Source organism: Pleurodeles waltl, chromosome 3_2 (genome assembly GCF_031143425.1).
Source record: "Pleurodeles waltl isolate 20211129_DDA chromosome 3_2, aPleWal1.hap1.20221129, whole genome shotgun sequence".
In the NCBI taxonomy this organism is placed as follows: Eukaryota; Metazoa; Chordata; class Amphibia; order Caudata; family Salamandridae; genus Pleurodeles; species Pleurodeles waltl.
In genome coordinates, this window is record NC_090441.1 from 39,216,751 (window position 1) to 39,237,538 (window position 20,788).

General features: G+C 45.0%; 1 protein-coding gene across 2 annotated transcripts in view; it reads right to left on the reverse strand.

Moving 5' to 3' along the window:
- Nucleotides 1–20,788, reverse strand: part of ZZEF1 (zinc finger ZZ-type and EF-hand domain containing 1) — a 1,404,152-nt gene that overhangs the window by 129,836 nt on the left and 1,253,528 nt on the right. The gene's annotated exons all lie outside the window — the stretch shown is intronic.

Below are 20,788 nucleotides of genomic sequence, written 5' to 3' on the forward strand. Positions count from 1 at the left end.
TCTGCCCCCAAGGGGGCAGAAACCACTAGGCACCGGGGATTTGTTTTTTGGCGCCAATGTCACGCAGGGGGAGCGACCCCGTAGGCAAGGGTCGCTCCCGGGGGGGGGGGTGGGGGGGCAAATTTATTTTAGGCCATTTCTGCCCCCCCGGGGGACAGATCGGCCTATTTTTAGGCCGAACTGCCCCCGGGGGGGGGGGCAGAACACTCTAGGCGCCAGGGCAATTTTTTTTTTTGTGTTTTTTTGTTTTTGTTGTTTCTTTTTTTAGAGATGGGGAGCGACCCATCAGGCAAGGGTCGCTCCCCTGGGGGGGGCAAATTGTATTTAGACCATTTCTGCCCCCCTGGGGGCAGATTGGCCAATTTTAAGTCAATCTGCCCCCAAGGGGGCAGAAAACCACTAGGCACCGGGGATTTGTTTTTTGGCGCCAATGTCACGCAGGGGGAGCGACCCCGTAGGCAAGGGTCGCTCCCGGGGGGGGGGGTGGGGGTTGGTGGGGGCAAATTTATTTTAGGCCATTTCTGCCCCCCGGGGACAGATCGGCCTATTATTAGGCCGAACTGCCCCCGGGGGGGGGGCAGAAACACTCTAGGCGCCAGGGCAATTTTTTTTTTTGTGTTTTTTTTTTTTGTTGTTTCTATTTTTAGAGATGGGGAGCGACCCATCAGGCAAGGGTCGCTCCCCTGGGGGGGCAAATTGTATTTAGACCATTTCTGCCCCCCTGGGGCAGATTGGCCAATTTTAGGTCAATCTGCCCCCAAGGGGGCAGAAACCACTAGGCACCGGGGATTTGTTTTTTAGCGCCAATGTCACGCAGGGGGAGCGACCCCGTAGGCAAGGGTCGCTCCCGGGGGGGGGGGTGGGGGGGCAAATTTATTTTAGGCCATTTCTGCCCCCCGGGGGACAGATCGGCCTATTATTAGGCCGAACTGCCCCCCGGGGGGGGGCAGAACACTCTAGGCACCAGGGCAATTTTTTTTTTTGTGTGTTTTTTTTTTTGTTGTTTCTTTTTTTTAGAGATGGGGAGCGACCCATCAGGCAAGGGTCGCTCCCCTGGGGGGGCAAATTGTATTTAGACCATTTCTGCCCCCTGGGGGCAGATTGGCCAATTTTAGGTCAATCTGCCCCCCAAGGGGGCAGAAACCACTAGGCACCGGGATTTGTTTTTTGGCGCCAATGTCACGCAGGGGGGAGCGACCCCGTAGGCAAGGGTCGCTCCCGGGGGGGGGTGTGGGGGTTGGGGGCAAATTTATTTTAGGCCATTTCTGCCCCCCCGGGGGACAGATCGGCCTATTATTAGGCCGAACTGCCCCCCGGGGGGGGGGCAGAACACTCTATGCACCAGGGCAATTTTTTTTTGTGTGTTTTTTTTTTTGTTGTTTCTTTTTTTCGAGATGGGGAGCGACCCATCAGGCAAGGGTCGCTCCCCTGGGGGGGCAAATTGTATTTAGACCATTTCTGCCCCCTGGGGGCAGATTGGCAAATTTTAGGTCAATCTGCCCCCAAGGGGGCAGAAACCACTAGGCACCGGGGATTTGTTTTTTGGCGCCAATGTCACGCAGGGGGAGCGACCCCGTAGGCAAGGGTCGCTCCCGGGGGGGGGGGGGGGGGGGGGGGGGGGTGGGGGGCAAATTTATTTTAGGCCATTTCTGCCCCCCCGGGGGACAGATCGGCCTATTATTAGGCCGAACTGCCCCCGGGGGGGGGGGGGGGGGGGGGGGGGCAGCAGAACACTCTAGGCACCAGGGCAATTTTTTTTTTGTGTGTTTTTTTTTTTGTTGTTTCTTTTTTTAGAGATGGGGAGCGACCCATCAGGCAAGGGTCGCTCCCCTGGGGGGGCAAATTGTATTTAGACCATTTCTGCCCCCCTGGGGGCAGATTGGCAAATTTTAGGTCAATCTGCCCCCAAGGGGGCAGAAACCACTAGGCACCGGGGATTTGTTTTTTGGCGCCAATGTCACGCAGGGGGAGCGACCCCGTAGGCAAGGGTCGCTCCCGGGGGGGTGGTGGAGGTTGGGGGGCAAATTTATTTTAGGCCATTTCTGCCCCCCCGGGGGACAGATCGGCCTATTATTAGGCCGAACTGCCCCCGGGGGGGGGGGGGGCAGAAACCTCTAGGCGCCAGGGGAATTTTTCTTTTTTTTCTTTTTTTTTTTTTTTTTTTTTTTTTTTTTTTTAGAGATGGGGAGCGAACCCATCAGGCAAAAGTCGCTCCCCTGGGGGACAAATTGTATTTAGGCAGGCAGAAACCACTAGGCACCGGGGATTTGTTTTTTGGTGCCAATGTCACGCAGGGGGAGCGACCCCGTAGGCAAGGGTCGCTCCCGGCGGGGGAGGGTGGGGGTTGGGGGGGCAAATTTATTTTAGGGCATTTCTGCCCCCCCCCCCCCTGGGGCCGGCTGAGCTACAGGCCAAACACCACAGGTAGGCACCTTGCAAAAAACACCTCTGTTTTCTGTGAAAAAATATGTTGTGTCCACGTTGTGTTTTGGGCCATTTCCTTTTGTGGGCGCTAGGCCTACCCACAGAAGTGATGTACCATTTTTATCGAGAGACTTAGGGGAACGCTGGGTGGAAGGAAATTTGTGGCTCCTCTCAGATTCCAGAACTTTCTGTCACCGAAATGAGAGGAAAAAGTGTTTTTTGGGCCAAATTTTGATGTTTGCAAAGGATTCTGGGTAACATAACCTGGTCAGAGCCCCGCAAGTCACCCCTCCTTGGATTCCCCTAGGTCTCTAGTTTTCAGAAATGCACAGGTTTGGTAGGTTTCCCTAGGTGGCGGCTGAGCTAGAGGCCAAAATCTACAGGTAGTCACTTTGCTAAAAACAGCTCTGTTTTCTGTGATATGTCCACGTTGTGTTTTGGGGCATATCCTGTCGCGGGCGCTAGGCCTACCCACACAAGTGAGGTATCATTTTTATCGGGAGACGTGGGGGAACGCTGGGTGGAAGGAAATTTGTGGCTCCTCTCAGATTCCAGAACTTTCTGCCACAGAAATGTGAGGAACATGTGTTTTTTTAGCCAAATTTTGAGGTTTGCAAAGGATTCTGGGTAACAGAACCTGGTCCGAGCCCCGCAAGTCACCCCTCCTTGGATTCCCCTAGGTCTCTAGTTTTCAGAAATGCACAGGTTTGGTAGGTTTCCCTAGGTGGCGGCTGAGCTAGAGGCCAAAATCTACAGGTAGTCACTTTGCTAAAAACAGCTCTGTTTTCTGTGATATGTCCACGTTGTGTTTTGGGGGATATCCTGTCGCGGGCGCTAGGCCTACCCACACAAGTGAGGTATAATTTTTATCGGGAGACGTGGGGGAACGCTGGGTGGAAGGAAATTTGTGGCTCCTCTCAGATTCCAGAACTTTCTGCCACAGAAATGTGAGGAACATGTGTTTTTTTAGCCAAATTTTGAGATTTGCAAAGGATTCTGGGTAACAGAACCTGGTCCGAGCCCCGCAAGTCACCCCTCCTTGGATTCCCCTAGGTCTCTAGTTTTCAGAAATGCACAGGTTTGGTAGGTTTCCCTAGGTGGCGGCTGAGCTAGAGGCCAAAATCTACAGGTAGTCACTTTGCTAAAAACAGCTCTGTTTTCTGTGATATGTCCACGTTGTGTTTTGGGGCATATCCTGTCGCGGGCGCTAGGCCTACCCACACAAGTGAGGTATCATTTTTATCGGGAGACATGGGGGAACGCTGGGTGGAAGGAAATTTGTGGCTCCTCTCAGATTCCAGAACTTTCTGCCACAGAAATGTGAGGAACATGTGTTTTTTTAGCCAAATTTTGAGGTTTGCAAAGGATTCTGGGTAACAGAACCTGGTCCGAGCCCCGCAAGTCACCCCTCCTTGGATTCCCCTAGGTCTCTAGTTTTCAGAAATGCACAGGTTTGGTAGGTTTCCCTAGGTGGCGGCTGAGCTAGAGGCCAAAATCTACAGGTAGTCACTTTGCTAAAAACAGCTCTGTTTTCTGTGATATGTCCACGTTGTGTTTTGGGGCATATCCTGTCGCGGGCGCTAGGCCTACCCACACAAGTGAGGTATCATTTTTATCGGGAGACGTGGGGGAACGCTGGGTGGAAGGAAATTTGTGGCTCCTCTCAGATTCCAGAACTTTCTGCCACAGAAATGTGAGGAACATGTGTTTTTTTAGCCAAATTTTGAGGTTTGCAAAGGATTCTGGGTAACAGAACCTGGTCCGAGCCCCGCAAGTCACCCCTCCTTGGATTCCCCTAGGTCTCTAGTTTGCAGAAATGCACAGGTTTGGTAGGTTTCCCTAGGTGGCGGCTGAGCTAGAGGCCAAAATCTACAGGTAGTCACTTTGCTAAAAACAGCTCTGTTTTCTGTGATATGTCCACGTTGTGTTTTGGGGTATATCCTGTCGCGGGCGCTAGGCCTACCCACACAAGTGAGGTATCATTTTTATCGGGAGACGTGGGGGAACGCTGGGTGGAAGGAAATTTGTGGCTCCTCTCAGATTCCAGAACTTTCTGCCACAGAAATGTGAGGAACATGTGTTTTTTTAGCCAAATTTTGAGGTTTGCAAAGGATTCTGGGTAACAGAACCTGGTCCGAGCCACACAAGTCACCCCTCCTTGGATTCCCCTAGGTCTCTAGTTTTCAGAAATGCACAGGTTTGGTAGGTTTCCCTAGGTGGCGGCTGAGCTAGAGGCCAAAATCTACAGGTAGTCACTTTGCTAAAAACAGCTCTGTTTTCTGTGATGTGTCCATGTTGTGTTTTGGGGCATATCCTGTCGCGGGTGCTAGGCCTACCCACACAAGTGAGGTACCATTTTTATCGGGAGACTTGGGGGAACATAGATTAGCAAAACAAGTACTATTGCCCCTTGTCTTTCTCTACATTTTTTCCTTCCAAATATAGGAGTGTGTGTAAAAAAGACATCTATTTGAGAAATTCCCTGTAATTCACGTGCTACTATGGTCACCCCGGAATTCAGAGATGTGCAAATAACCACTGCTCCTCAACACCTTATCTTGTGCCCTTTTTGGAAATGCAAAGGTTTTCTTGATAGCAATTTTTTACTCCTTATATTTCAGCAAATGAATTGCTGTATACCCGGTATAGAATGAAAACGCACTGCAGGGTGCAGCTCATTTATTGGCTCTGGGTTCCTCGGGTTCTTGATGAACCTACAAGCCCTATATATCCCCGCAACCAGAGGAGTCCAGCAGACGTAACGGTATATTGCTTTCGATAATCTGACATTGCAGGGAAAAGTTACAGAGTAAAACGTAGAGAAAAATTGATGGTTTTTTCACCTCAATTTCAATATTTTTCTTTTTCAGCTGTTATTTTCTGTAGGAAACCCTTGTAGGATCTACACAAATGACCCCTTGCTGAATTCAGAATTTTGTCTACTTTTCAGAAATGTTTAGGTTTCTGGGATCCAGCATTGGTTTCATGACCATTCCTGTCACTGACTGGAAGGAGGGTGAAAGCACAAAAAATTGCACAAATGGGGTATGCCCCAGTAAAATGCCAAAATTGTGTTGAAAAATTGGGTTTTCTGATTCAAGTCTGCCTGTTCCTGAAAGCTGGGAAGCTGCTGAGTTTAGCACCGCAAACCCTTTGTTGATGCCATTTTCAGGGGAAAAACCACAAGCCTTCTTCTGCAGCCACTTTTTCCAATTTTTTTGAAAAAAACGAAATTTTCACTGTATTTTGGCCAATTTCTTGGCCTCCTTCAAGGGAACCCACAAAGTCTGGGTACCTCTAGAATCCCTAGGACGTTGGAAAAAAAGGACGCAAATTTGGCTTGGTTAGCTTATGTGGACAAAAAGTTATGAGGGCCTAAGCGCGAACTGCCCCAAATAGGCAAAAAATGGCCCGGCACAGGAGGGGGAAAAGGCCTGGCAGCGAAGGGGTTAAAGTAATATATTTACAAATTTACAAATGTTCAAGATCAACTTCTAAACACCTACAGGCTCCCGGGGAGGCGGGTGGGCGCATGTGAATCTGCAGCGACTAATGCCACGAAAAGATGTACACTGGGTAAGTGACATTTTCCGTTCGATGGCATGTGTAGCTGCAGATACACATGCTGTGCATAGACTAGTAAACAGTTATCTCCCCAAAAGCGGTGGTTCAGCCTGTAGGAGTTGAAGTTGTTTGAAATAATGTTCGTAGTACAGCTTGACCTACTGTGGCTTGTTGTGCCGTTAACACATCTACACAGTAGTGTTTGGTAAATGTATGAGGCGTAGACCATGTTGCTGCCTTACATATTTCGTTCATTGGAATATTTCCTAGAAAGGCCATGGTAGCACCTTTTTTTCTGGTTGAGTGTGCCTTTGGTGTAATAGGCAGCTCTCTCTTTGCTTTAAGATAGCAGGTTTGAATACACTTAACTATCCATCTAGCAATGCCTTGTTTAGAAATTGGATTCCCTGTATGAGGTTTTTGGAAAGCAATAAATAGTTGTTTTGTTTTTCGAATTAGTTTTGTTCTGTCAATGTAGTACATTAGTGCTCTTTTGATGTCTAATGTATGCAGTGCTCTTTCAGCTACAGAATCTGGCTGTGGGAAGAACACTGGTAATTCTACTGTTTGATTCAAGTGGAACGGTGAGATCACTTTTGGTAAAAACTTTGGATTTGTCCGTAGAACTACTTTATGCTTGTGTATTTGAATAAATGGTTCTTGTATGGTAAATGCTTGAATTTCACTCACTCTTCTTACAGATGTGATGGCAATCAAAAATGCAACTTTCCATGTTAAGTATTGCATTTCACAAGAGTGCATGGGCTCAAAAGGTGGACCCATGAGTCGTGTTAAGACAATGTTGAGGTTCCATGAAGGAACTGGTGGTGTTCGTGGTGGTATAATTCTCTTTAGGCCTTCCATAAATGCTTTTATGACTGGTATCCTAAATAATGAAGTTGAGTGCGTAATTTGCAGGTAGGCTGAAATTGCAGTCAGATGTATCTTTATTGAAGAGAAAGCTAGCTTTGACTTTTGCAATTGTAGTAAGTATCCTACTATATCTTTGGCAGATGCGTGTAAGGGTTGAATTTGATTATTATGGCAGTAATAAACAAATCTTTTCCACTTATTTGCATAGCAGTGTCTAGTGGTAGGTTTCCTAGCTTGTCTTATGACCTCCATACGTTCTTGTGTGAGGTCTAAGTGTCCGAATTCTAGGATTTCAGGAACCAAATTGCTAGATTCAGCGATGCTGGATTTGGATGTCTGATCTGTTGTTTGTGTTGTGTTAACAGATCTGGTCTGTTTGGTAGTTTGACATGAGGTACTACTGAGAGGTCTAGTAGTGTTGTGTACCAAGGTTGTCTTGCCCATGTCGGTGCTATTAGTATGAGTTTGAGTTTGTTTTGACTCAATTTGTTTACTAGATATGGAAGGAGTGGGAGAGGGGGAAAAGCGTAAGCAAATATCCCTGACCAGCTCATCCATAACGCATTGCCCTGAGACTGATCTTGTGGGTACCTGGATGCGAAGTTTTGGCATTTTGAGTTTTCCTTTGTTGCAAATAGATCTATTTGTGGTGTTCCCCACATTTGGAAGTAAGTGTTTAGCATTTGGGGGTGAATCTCCCATTCGTGGATCTGTTGGTGATCCCGAGAGAGATTGTCTGCTAACTGGTCATGAATTCCTGGAATAAATTGTGCTATTAGGCGAATGTGGTTGTGAATCGCCCAATCCCATATTTTCTGTGTTAGGAGACACAACTGTGTCGAGTGTGTGCCTCCCTGTTTGTTTAGGTAATACATTGTTGTCATGTTGTCTGTTTTGACAAGAATGTGTTTGTGGCTTATTATGGGTTGAAATGCTTTGAGCGCTAGAAATACCGCTAACAGTTCTAAGTGATTTATGTGAAACTGTTTTTGCTGTATGTCCCATTGTCCTTGGATGCTGTGTTGATTGAGGTGTGCTCCCCACCCTATCATGGAAGCATCTGTTGTTATTACATATTGTGGCACTGGGTCTTGGAAAGGCCGCCCTTGGTTTAAATTTATACTGTTCCACCATTGAAGCGAGATGTATGTTTGGCGGTCTATCAACACCAGATCTAGAAGCTGACCCTGTGCTTGTGACCATTGTGATGCTAGGCACTGTTGTAAGGGCCGCATGTGCAACCTTGCGTTTGGGACAATGGCTATGCATGAAGACATCATGCCTAGTAGTTTCATCACCAGTTTGACTTGTATCTTTTGATTTGGATACATGGTCTGTATCACATTGTGAAATGTGTGAACTCTTTGTGGACTTGGAGTGGCAATCCCTTTTGCTGTGTTGAATGTTGCTCCTAAGTATTGCTGTGTTTGACACGGCAGAAGGTGTGACTTTGTGTAGTTGATATAGAAATCCTCCACAAACTAGGTTTCTCAGACATATTTTGTGTGTTGTGAACACCGTCTTAGCGTGTTGGTTTTGATTAACCAATCGTCTAGGTACGGGAACACATGTATTTGCTGCCTTCTGATATGTGCAGCTACTACTGCTAGGCATTTTGTAAAAACTATTGGTGCAGTTGTTATTCCGAATGGCAACACTTTGAATTGGTAATGTATCTCTTGGAATACAAACCTTAGGTACTTTCTGTGTGAAGGATGTATTGGTATATGGAAATATGCATCCTTTAGGTCTAGTGTTGTCATGTAGTCTTGTTGTTTGAGCAGTGGGATTACGTCTTGTAATGTAACCATGTGAAAGTGATCTGATTTGAAGTAGGTATTTAATGTTCTGAGATCTAGTATAGGTCTCAGACTCTTGTCTTTTTTGGGTATCAGAAAGTACAGGGAGTAAACTCCTGTGTTTATTTGTTGTTTTGGTACTAACTCTATTGCTTCTTTTTGTAGCAATGCCTGAACTTCTAGTCCTAGAAGATCTATATGTTGTTTTGGCATATTGTGTGTTTTCGGTGGAATGTTTGGAGGGAATGTGAGAAATTCTATGCAATAACCATGCTGGATAATTGCTAAGACCCAAGTGTCTGTTGTTATCTCCTCCCAATGTTTGTAAAACTTGGTTAGTCTCCCCCCCACAGGTGTTATGTGTTGGGGATTTGTGACCTTGAAGTCACTGATTGTTTGGAGGAGTGTTGGGACTTTGGAACTTTCCTCTATTCCTTTGAAATTGTCCCCCTCTATATTGTCCCCGAAAACTTCCCCGCTGTTACTGGCTCTGGTAAGTGGGGGCTTTGTTTGTGAGGTTGTGGCTTCTGTGGTTTGCCCTCGAAATTGTGTCTTTCGAAATGTGCCTCTGCTCTGTGGGGAGTAGAGTGCGCCCATGGCTTTGGCCGTGTCAGTGTCTTTCTTAAGTTTTTCGATCGCAGTGTCCACCTCCGGCCCAAACAACTGCTGTCCGTTGAATGGCATATTCAACACAGCTTGCTGTATCTCTGGTTTAAATCCTGATGTACGCAGCCATGCATGTCTCCTTATTGTTACTGCTGTGTTGACAGTTCTAGCAGCTGTGTCTGCAGCATCCATTGCTGACCGTATCTGATTATTGGAGATACCCTGTCCTTCTTCTACTACTTGCTGCGCTCTTTTTTGGAACTCCTTGGGTAAATGTTCAATAAGGTGTTGCATCTCATCCCAATGGGCCCTATCATATCTGGCTAGCAAAGCTTGCGAATTTGCAATACGCCACTGGTTTGCTGCCTGTGCCGCCACACTTTTGCCTGCAGCATCGAATTTTCGACTTTCTTTATCTGGAGGTGGTGCATCTCCTGAAGTATGAGAGTTGGCTATTTTGCGCGCTGCTCCCACTACAACAGAGTCTGGTGTTAGCTGTTGTGTAATGTACACTGGGTATGTTGGTGGCGGTTTATATTTTTTATCTACTCTTGGAGTAATGGCTCTCCCTTTAACAGGCTCCTCAAACACTTGTTTGGAGTGTTTTAGCATTCCGGGTAGCATAGGAAGACTCTGATATTGGCTGTGTGTGGACGACAGTGTATTAAAAAGAAAGTCGTCTTCAATGGGCTCTGAATGAAGGCTGACATTATGAAATGCCGCTGCTCTTGACACCACCTGTGCGTAGCCTGTACTATCCTCTGGTGGCAATGGTTTAGCTGGATAGCATTCTGGACTATTATCTGACACTGGTGCGTCATAAAGGTCCCATGCGTCAGGGTCATCTTGACTCATTCCTGTATGAGTTGGGGATTGCATCATTGGTGGAGTGGCTACCGGTGATGGTTGCGGAGAGTGATGTGGGGATGGTGTTACTTGTTTAGTCACCTTTGCGTGTGGCTGTTTGTCCTTGTCTTGGAAGGCAAGCTTGCGTTTCATTTTGACTGGAGGAAGAGTGCTGATCTTCCCTGTATCTTTTTGAATAAAGAGCCGTCTTTGTGTGTGATCTGGCTCTATTGCCTGTAATTCCTGTCCAAATCTATGTGTCTTCATTTGTGTGGACAGTCCTTGTTCCTCAGTGTAGGAACTTGTTTTCGGTTCCGAGGCCGGATATTTCGGTACCGAAACCTTTTCGGCTGCTTTTTTCGGCTCCGACAAAACCTTTTTTACTTTCGGCGTCGTGCTCTCTCGGTGCCGACCCGTTTCGGTGCCGCTGTCTCGGTGCTGAATCTTCTCTGAGCCACTATCTCGGGCCCGAGATTGCTGTGTGCCGGTATCTCGACCGGAGTCGGATGACTTCGACACCAGCTCGCCCTTTTTCGGTGCCGATGAACGGTCACCTACTTTTCGGGTTAAGCCATGGCCTGTTGGCGGTGGCGTTCCCTGGGCTTTAGCGCTTTTCTCGTGAGTTCTTGGTTTCGACGTCTTACTCACGGTTTTAGCCGTTTCCTCGGGATCGATCTCCTCAGAGTCCGACTCCTGGGTGGAGAATGTTTCTTCCTCCTCCTCGAAACGCTCTTGTCCTGTCGGCGCCGACGCCATTTGCAGTCTTCTTGCTCTTCGGTCCCTGAGTGTCTTCCTGGACCGAAACGCTCGACAGGCCTCACAAGTATCCTCCTTGTGTTCTGGTGACAAACACAAGTTACAGACCAGATGTTGATCTGTATATGGATACTTGTTATGGCATTTTGGACAGAAGCGGAATGGGGTCCGTTCCATCAGCCTTGAAGAGACACGTGGCCGGGCCGACCGGAGCTCTTCTTAATTCGGTGTCGATCTGTTGTAACTAACCCGATACCGAACGCAAACAATACCGACGATTTTTCCGAGATTCTAACTAACTTTCCGACCCGAAACACGGAGCGAAAAGGAACACGTCCGAACCCGATGGCGGAAAAAAAACAATCTAACATGGAGTCGACGCCCATGCGCAATGGAGTCGAAATGGGAGGAGTCCCTCGGTCTCGTGACTCAAAAAAAGACTTCTTCGAAGAACAACAACTTGTAACACTCCGAGCCCAACACGAGATGGCGGGATGTGCACAGCATGTGTATCTGCAGCTACACATGCCATCGAACATATATATATATACTCGTTCATTTTCATTAACCACCGATGAGCTCCTGCACTCTTGGGTGGGTGCACAACCACGTGAGGGGGACCCCATGAACTAACAGAAATTCAAAGCAAGGTCAGCACTCACGGGGAAGGTTTAAATGTTTTTTGTATTCGAACGCTGTCACAGCAACAACCAAACAGACATGTTTTGGCGAGCGCCTTCGTCAGTGTCCCTCTATTTTCCTTAAGAAGTCTTTTGTGTCTCTAATATACAACACCAAGTTCTTCACAAATCCTGAAAAAAATAAATAAACAAAAAGAGACATATGCTCCATAAGACTTCCATGTGGAGAAATAATTGGACGTCCAGGTGGATTAACACTGTCCTTGTGTATTGTAGGTAAGTGATAAAAGGTGAGAGTTCTGGGGTATGGGCTCTTGAGATATTGGTAATTATCCATATTCAACATTCCTCTGCTATACCATTCAAAAATCAAATCATGATATTGTTGGATGCTCTTCACATATTCCTCCTTTGTTATGGGGCAGATAACTGTCTTAATACCTCTGTCCTATAGTACTCTTTTGTTAAAAGAACAATATTACCCTCCTTATCTGATGGTTTACAAATTATCTGTTTATCTTCACCTAAGTTCTTTAAAGTCATTGCTTCCAACAGCCATTCTTTGTACTTTGGAAATATCAGATGGTATATTCCTGTGCCCCTTCGCATTTCATCATTAGGTCACGAAAGATGTCAATAGCATCCGTGGGCATTTGTGGTATAAATGTAAAACTGGTTTGAAATTACTCTACACTCCTAGTTGGGTAATGTCATAATGTTCTTCTAAAAAATCCTGCTGTTACACCTCACAATTAAGATGAGAAGAGCCAAGTTTTGACTTGCTTGCAGAAAGGCAAAAGAATGGGGATATTCCTAAATTTAAAAGGGAGAGAATTCCATAATTTCACAGCAGTTGAGGAAAAAGCTCTGTCACCCAATTCACTTTTTTTGTCCTCTGAGGGCGCGCTATCCTAAGGTCGGAGGATCTTAGGTGGCAACCAGGCATATACCACCTGATTGACGGATGAAGGTAATAAGGGCCTTGTAGATGAAGGGCCTTATGGGCAACACAGATTCCTAATCAGCAGCCAGTGTAGTTCCTTCAGACCCTCTTTGGCCAATGAGAACTTGGCTAGCCCAAGTACCAGACAAGCACTTTGATTCTGAATGAGTTGTAACTTATTTAAAGATGCTTGATTAATGTTGAGATACAGGGTGTTGCAGTAATCCAGCCTTGACCGAATCAGGACCAGAACTACTGTTACTCTATGGTCCTCAGGTATGAAGGGGAGGATTTTCTTAAGCATCTTAATAATCCAAATGCATGAATTGGTGACTGTATTCACCTGAGTGTCAAAAGTAAAGGTGGAATCGCAGGCAATTCTGAGGTTTCTTACCACAGAGGAGGGAACCAGTAGTGCCCCACATGACTTCGGTCCAAATGGAAGGGTTTGCACCGAAGATAATAACCTCGGTTTTGTCCCCATTCATCTTTAGCCAATCTTGATCCATCCAGTTTTTAACTTCTCTCATGCAGGACTGGAATTTATTGGCTGTAATAGTAGTCTTGTCCTGAAAGGAGAATATAATGTGGGTGTCATCGGCATAGGAAGACACCTAAAACCCAAAAGACTGCACCAAGTCCGCCAGAGGGTCGACGTGCAAATTAATAAGGGTCGGACTTAGCGAGGGCCTCTGTGGGATTTCACAGGGGAGCTGAAATGGGGCCGAGCTGAAATCCCCGCATTTAACTGATAGTGATCCATCTTGGAAGAATGTTGTCAGGATGTTTAGGGCTGGTCCTCTCAATCCTACCTGGTGAAGACGATGAGTTAGTATAAGGAGCGAAATGGTATCAAATGAGGCCAACAGATCAAGCAAGATTAGGATTGCGCCTTCACCTAGATCAACCTGTTTCCTGATGGTGTCAGTAGTCTCAATCAGGGCCGTATCCGTGCTATGATGTTTACAGAAACCGTGTTGGGATATATCCAGGCAGTCATGAGTTGTCAGGTAGGAGTTGAGCTCTTGATTTACGTGTTTTTCTAAAGTTTTCACTAATGTAGGTAGGAAAGCAATTGGGCGTAGATTCCTGAGATCTTCTGGGTCACCCCCGTTTTTTTTAATGGCTATTATTACTGTTTTTTTTTTTCATTCTGAGGGGAACACGTCCCGTTCCAAGACTTCGGAGTACATCCTCTCCAGAGGTGCTGCCAACGAGTCACAGACCAGTTGTAGCACGCTTGGAGGACACAGGTCAGCAGGAGACCCTGAATGAATCCTGGGTAGAAGGCACTTGATTTGCTCAGAGGTTAGGGGAACAAAACTATCCGCCGTGGGATCCTCTGTCAGCCCGGCGTTGGAACACCTGTATTATTCTCTCACGGGTAGAAGAGGGTCCTGAAATTCAGAGTAGATTTTTTCGATCTTATCTTTAAAAAAATTGGCTACCCTGTCACAGAAAATCTGAGAATTGTCTAGTACTTGTGGTGAAAAGGGGTTAGTTAGGGCCTTGACTGTCTTAAACAATTCTTTAGGGGTGTTGCCTGCATTTAAAATTTTCTGTGAATAATAGCAGGTCTTAGCATGTTTAATTACCAATTTGTATACATCTCTCAGCTTTAAGCTTTCTTCTAAGCTGGGATAAACTTTTGATTTCCTTTCCTGCCTTCTACAATCTCTTTGGAGAGGCTTGAGCTCCCCGGAAAACCATGGGGCAGATGTCTTTTTTCCCGCTTTACGGTAGACTACCTTCAGAGGGGCCACAAACTCAATAGCATCCCTACATGTATTGAAGTCAACAACTCGTGATCCCATTCTTTCCAGAGGCCTCCCCTGATTGCCCTAAGATAAGGGAGAGTTCTCTCTTTATCTGATCCCATTTCCTGTAAGTAATGGCGTGAGACTGTGTACCTTCATTTGGTCCCTTATAGTTTAAATCAAAACGATATAAAACTATGGTCCGACCAATCTAGTTGTGTGCATTCCCCTATTGACAAAGCGTTAGTCGTAGAGAAAATGCTATCTAGGGAGTGGCCTGCTAGATGAGTGGGTGTGCTGTCCGCCTGTGACCATCCCAAACATGTCATAAGCTCTAGGAGAATAGAAGTATCTTTATCTTCCAAAAGGAAGTTGAAATTCCTCAGAATTATGCTATGATCTAGCGAAGTTAAGGGTTCAATGACTTGGGCCCAGTTATCCAGGAACTGCTTCTTAGGGCCAGGTGGGCGATATAACAATTGCCCTTCCATTTTTGATGAGTTACCAGCTTTAATCTTGAAGTATGCGCCTTTGCAAATGTCTGAGTCGTCTGTTAATGGAGCGAGGCTACAACTAAGAGAATTTTAAAAGAAGATTGCCACCCCTCTGTCGCTTTTATTTTGTCTATCCATCCTTGCAACCCCATAGCCCATGGGTAAGGCAGATACATAAGACAGGAAGGAGCAATAAGAATCTGCCCATACAGCACTTTATTTTAGCTAAATGTATACAGCATTTTCAAAATAAATGCTACAGAGAGAAAGGTGGTCATCAAACAACAGTGGGACAATGTGAAAGCGTCATATGTATTTACTTATGCAAGTATTATTGAATGAATTGTTGTATCTATTGTGGAACACTGGTGGTAATATTACTAATTTACTTATGAATCCAATTGGTCTCAGGTGGTAGGCCTACACACTGAAACCACTTGAGAAAGACGGAATGTTAAAAAGCGTCCTGGTGTTTGATATGCTGCTCTGTGAATAAATGGAATCTGCAACTTAAAGCTCAGGGAGTGCCACATTTTCTGTTTGCTAATTATCAATATATATAAATATATATATATATATATATATATATATATATATATATATATATATATATATATGTATGGAAAATGTCACTTACCCAGTGTACTTCTGTTCGTGGCATGAGACGCTGCAGATTCACATGCTGTGCATATCCCGCCATCTAGTGTTGGGCTTGGAGTGTTACAAGTCGTTTTTCTTCGAAGAAGTCTTTTCGAGTCACGAGATCGAGGGACTCCTCCCATTTCGGCTCCATTGCGCATGGGCGTTGACTCCATCTTAGATTGTTTTACCCGCAGAGGGTGAGGTAGGAGCTGTGTATATAGTAATAGTGCCCATGCAATGGAGTAAGTATGTATGTACATAATGTATCTAAAATGATATATATATATATATATATATATATTACAAATTTACATATGTACAAGTTTATTTTCATCAACTTATAACGGCTACAGGCTCCCGGGGAGGTGGGAGGGCGCATGTGAATCTGCAGCGTCTCATGCCACGAACAGATGTACACTGGGTAAGTGACATTTTCCGTTCGATGGCATGTGTAGCTGCAGATACACATGCTGTGCATAGACTAGTAAGCAGTTATCTCCCCAAAAGCGGTGGTTTAGCCTGTAGGAGTTGAAGTTGTTTGGAATAATGTTCATAATACTGCCTGTCCAACTGTGGCTTGTTGTGTTGTCAACACATCCACACAGTAATGTTTAGTGAATGTATGAGGCGTAGACCATGTGGCTGCCTTACAGATTTCTGTCATTGGTATATTTCCTAGAAAGGCCATGGTGGCGCCTTTCTTTCTAGTGGAGTGTGACTTTGGTGTAATAGGCAGTTCTCTTTTTGCTTTAACATAACAGGTTTGAATACACTTAACTATCCATCTGGCAATGCCCTGTTTGGATATTGGATTCCCTGCATGAGGTTTTTGAAAAGCTACAAACAATTGTTTTGTTCTATCAATGTAATACATTAGTGCTCTTTTTATGTCTAATTTATGTAATGCTCTTTCAGCTACAGAGTCTGGTTGTGGAAGAAATACTGGGAGTTCCACTGTTTGATTTAAGTGGAACGGTGATATAACTTTTGGCAAACATTTGGGGTTTGTGCGTAGAACTACTTTATGTTTGAGTTTTTGTATAGAGGGTTCTTGTATGGTAAAGTCTTGTATTTCACTTACTCTCCTAAGAGATGTAATAGCTATTAGAAAGGCTACTTTCCATGTTAAGTATTGCATGTCACAAGAGTGCATGGGTTCAAATGGTGGAGCCATGAGTCGTGTTAATACAATATTGAGGTTCCACAAAGGAACTGGTGGTGTTCTTGGGGGAATTATCCTTTTTAGCCCCTCCATAAATGCTTTTATGACTAGGATTCTAAACAACGAGGTTGAATGTTTAGTTTGCAGATAGGCAGAAATTACTGTGAGATGTATTTTGACAGATGAAAAAGCTAACTTAGACTTTTGCAAGTGTAGTAAGTAGCTTACAATATTTGTAGTGGACGCGTGTAATGGTTGAATTTGATTATTATGACAGTAATAAACAAATTGTTTCCATTTATTTGCGTAGCAATGTCTTGTAGTAGGTTTCCTAGCCTGTTTGATGACCTCCATACATTCTTGTGTAAGGTCTAGGTGTCCAAATTCTAAGACTTCAGGAGCCAGATTGCTAGATTGAGCAATGCTGGATCTGGATGTCTGATCTGTTGTCTGTGTTGAGTTAACAGATCTGGTCTTTTTGGTAGCTTGATATGAGGCACCACTGACAGATCTAGTAGTGTTGTATACCAAGGTTGGCGTGCCCAAGTTGGTGTTACTAGTATTAGTTTAAGTTTGTTTTGACTCAATTTGTTTACTAGATACGGAAGAAGCGGGAGAGGGGGAAAAGCGTAAGCAAATATCCCTGACCAATTCATCCATAACGCATTGCCCTTGGAGTGAGGGTGTGGGTACCTGGATGCGAAGTTTTGTCATTTTGCGTTTTGTTTTATTGCGAATAGGTCTATTTGTGGTGTTCCCCAGTTTTGGAAGTAGGTTTGTAGTATCTGGGGATGAATTTCCCATTCGTGGATCTGTTGGTCATCTCGACTGAGATTGTCCGCTAACTGGTTCTGAATTCCTGGTATGTATTGTGCTATTAGGCGAATGTGATTGTGAATCGCCCAATGCCAAATCTTTTGTGCTAAGAGACACAACTGTGATGAGTGTGTCCCTCCCTGTTTGTTTAGGTAATACATTGTTGTCATGTTGTCTGTTTTGACAAGAATGTGTTTGTGGGCTATTAGTGGTTGAATGCTAGAAACACTGCTAGTAGTTCTAGTTGATTTATATGAAGTTGTTTTTGCTGATTGTCCCATTGTCTCTGGATGCTGTGTTGGTTGAGGTGTGCTCCCCACCCTACCATGGAAGCATCTGTGGTGATCACGTATTGAGGCACTGGGTCTTGGAAGGGCCGTCCTTGGTTTAAATTTATAGGATTCCACCATTGAAGCGAGGCGTGTGTTTGGCGGTCTATCAACACTAGATCATGAAGTTGACCCTGTGCTTGTGTCATTGTGTCGCTAGGCACTGTTGTAAGGGCCGCATGTGTAATCTTGCATTTGGGACAATGGCTATGCATGAAGACATCATGCCTAGAAGTTTCATCACTAATTTTACTTGATATTGTTGGTTTGAGTGCATGGTTTGTATGACGTTTTGGAATGCTTGTACCCTTTGTGGACTTGGAGTGGCAATCCCTTTTTTTGTGTTGATTGTTGCTCCTAAGTATTGTTGTATTTGACACGGTTGTAAGTGTGATTTTACGTAGTTTATTGAGAACCTTAGTTTGTGAAGGGTTTCTTTGACGTATTTTGTGTGTTGAAGACACAGTTTCTGAGTGTTGGTTTTTATTAACCAATCGTCTAGATACGGGAATACGTGTATGTGCTGTCTTCTGATATGTGCTGCTACTACTGCAAGGCATGTTGTAAATACCCTTGGTGCTGTTGTTATCCCGAATGGTAACACTTTGAATTGGTAATGTACTCCTTGGATTACAAATCTTAAGTATTTCCTGTGTGAAGGATGTATGGGTATATGGAAGTACGCATCCTTGAGATCTAATGTTGCCATGTAGTCTTGTTGTTTGAGCAAGGGGATTACATCTTGAAGTGTTACCATGTGAAAGTGATCTGATTTGATGTAAAGATTTAGTGTTCTGAGATCTAAGATGGGTCTCAAAGTTTTGTCCTTTTTGGGTATTTGAAAATACAGGGAATAAACACCTGTTCCTTTCTGATGGTTGGGTACCAGTTCTATTGCGTCTTTTTGTAACAACGCTTGGACTTCTAGTTGTAATAGATCCAAGTGTTGTTTGGACATGTGTGTTCTTGGAGGCACATTTGGTGGTAACTGTAGGAATTCTATGCAATAACCATGTTGGATAATGGCTAGGACCCACGAGTCTGTAGTTATTTCCTCCCAGTTTTGGTAATAATCTGTGAGTCTCCCCCCCACTGGTGTTATGTGTTGGGGATTTGTGACATTAAAGTCACTGTTTAGTTTGTGGGGTCTTTGGGCTTTGGAATTTCCCTCTGGTTTTAGGGAACTGTCCACCTCTATATTGTCCCCAAAAGCCTCCTCTTTGATTCGGGCCCTGGTATGTGGGTCTGGCTTGTGAGGTTGAGGGTTCTGTGCTTTGGCCTCGAAACCCCCCTCTAAAGTGTGGCTTCCTAAATGTGCCTCTGCTCTGTGGTGAGTAGAGCGCGCCCATGGCTTTGGCCGTGTCAGTGTCCTTCTTTAGCTTCTCTATAGCTGTATCCACCTCCGGCCCAAACAACTGTTGTCCATTAAAAGGCATATTAAGCACAGCCTGTTGGATCTCTGGCTTAAATCCGGAGGTGCGGAGCCATGCGTGTCTCCGAATAGTGACCGATGTGTTCACAGTTCTGGCGGCTGTGTCCGCTACGTCCATTGCCGATCGTATCTGGTTGTTGGAGATACTTTGGCCCTCCTCCACCACTTGCAGTGCACGCTTTTGAAATTTCTTGGGAAGATGTTCAATAAAATGCTGCATTTCATCCCAATGAGCCCTGTCATATCTTGCCAATAAAGCCTGTGACTTGGCAATGCGCCATTGATTGGCTGCTTGTGCTGCAACTCTCTTCCCCACTGCATCAAACTTTCGACTTTCTTTGTCGGGTGGTGGTGCATCCCCAGAAGCCTGTGAGTTTGCCCTTTTGCGTGCTGCGCTTACTGCCACTGAGTCAGGTGTTAGTTGCTGCGTGATGTACACAGGGTCTGTAGGGGGAGGCTTGTACTTTTTTTCCACCCTAGGTGTAATAGCTCTGCTTTTGACTGGGTCTTGAAACACTTGTTTTGCGTGTTTCAACATCCCTGGTAACATCGGCAGACTTTGGTACTGGCTGTGTTTTGACAACAAAGTATTAAATAAAAAGTAATTCTCAATAGGTTCAGCATGTAGTGCTATATTGTGAAAAGTAGCTGCTCTGGACACCACCTGCATGTTAGCAGTACTATCTTCAGGTGGTGACGGTCTTGCCGGGTAGCATTCTGGACTATTGTCAGATACTGGTGCATCATAGAGATCCCATGCATCTGGGTCATCCTGGGACATCCCTGTGTGCGTTGGAGATTGCATCATAGGGGGTGTTGCAATAGGTGACAGTTGCGGTGAGTGCTGTGGCGATGGTTGTGGCGAAAAATGTGGTGGAGTTTTTTCTTTCGCCACCTTTGATTTTGGCTGTTTCTCCGTTTCTTGGAAAGAAAGTTTCCTTTTCATTTTAATAGGGGGAAGAGTTCTTATTTTCCCTGTGTCTTTTTGAATATGGAGCCTTCTTTGTGTATAGTCTGCCTCTCCCTGCTCCAATTCTTGTCCAAATCTATGGCCTTGACGTTGGGATGAGAGGCCTTGTTCCTCCGAATAGGAGCTCTGTTTCAGCTCCGACGCTGGATGTTTCGGCACCAAAACCTTTTCCGCAGTCTTTTTCGGCTCCGAAGCCACTTTTTTCGGTTTCGGGGTGCCGACTTTGGTCGGTGCTGGTATCTCGCTGTCGAGTCTGTTCGGACTCAGTATCTCGGTGCCGAGAATACTCTGTGCCGGTATCTCGACAGGAGTCGGATGTCTTCGACACGTGTGTGCCCTTTTCCGGTGCTGAGTGTTTTACTTTTACTTACCTACAAAACTAACCTTTACTTACCTCCCCCAGGAACTGTTGATTTTTGCAGTGTCCACTTTGAAAATAGCTATATGCCATTTTTACAAAGACTGTACATGATATTGTTTTCATTCAAAGTTCCTAAAGTATCTAAGTGAAGTACCTTACATTTAAAGTATTAACTGTAAATCTTGAACCTGTGGTCCTTAAAATAAACTAAGAAAATATATTTTTCAATATAAAAACCTATTGGCCTGGAGTAAGTCTTTGAGTGTGTGTTCCTCATTTATTGCCTGTGTGTGTACAACAAATGCTTAACACTACCCTCTGATAAGCCTACTGCTCGACCACAGTACCACAAAATAGAGCATTAGAATTATCT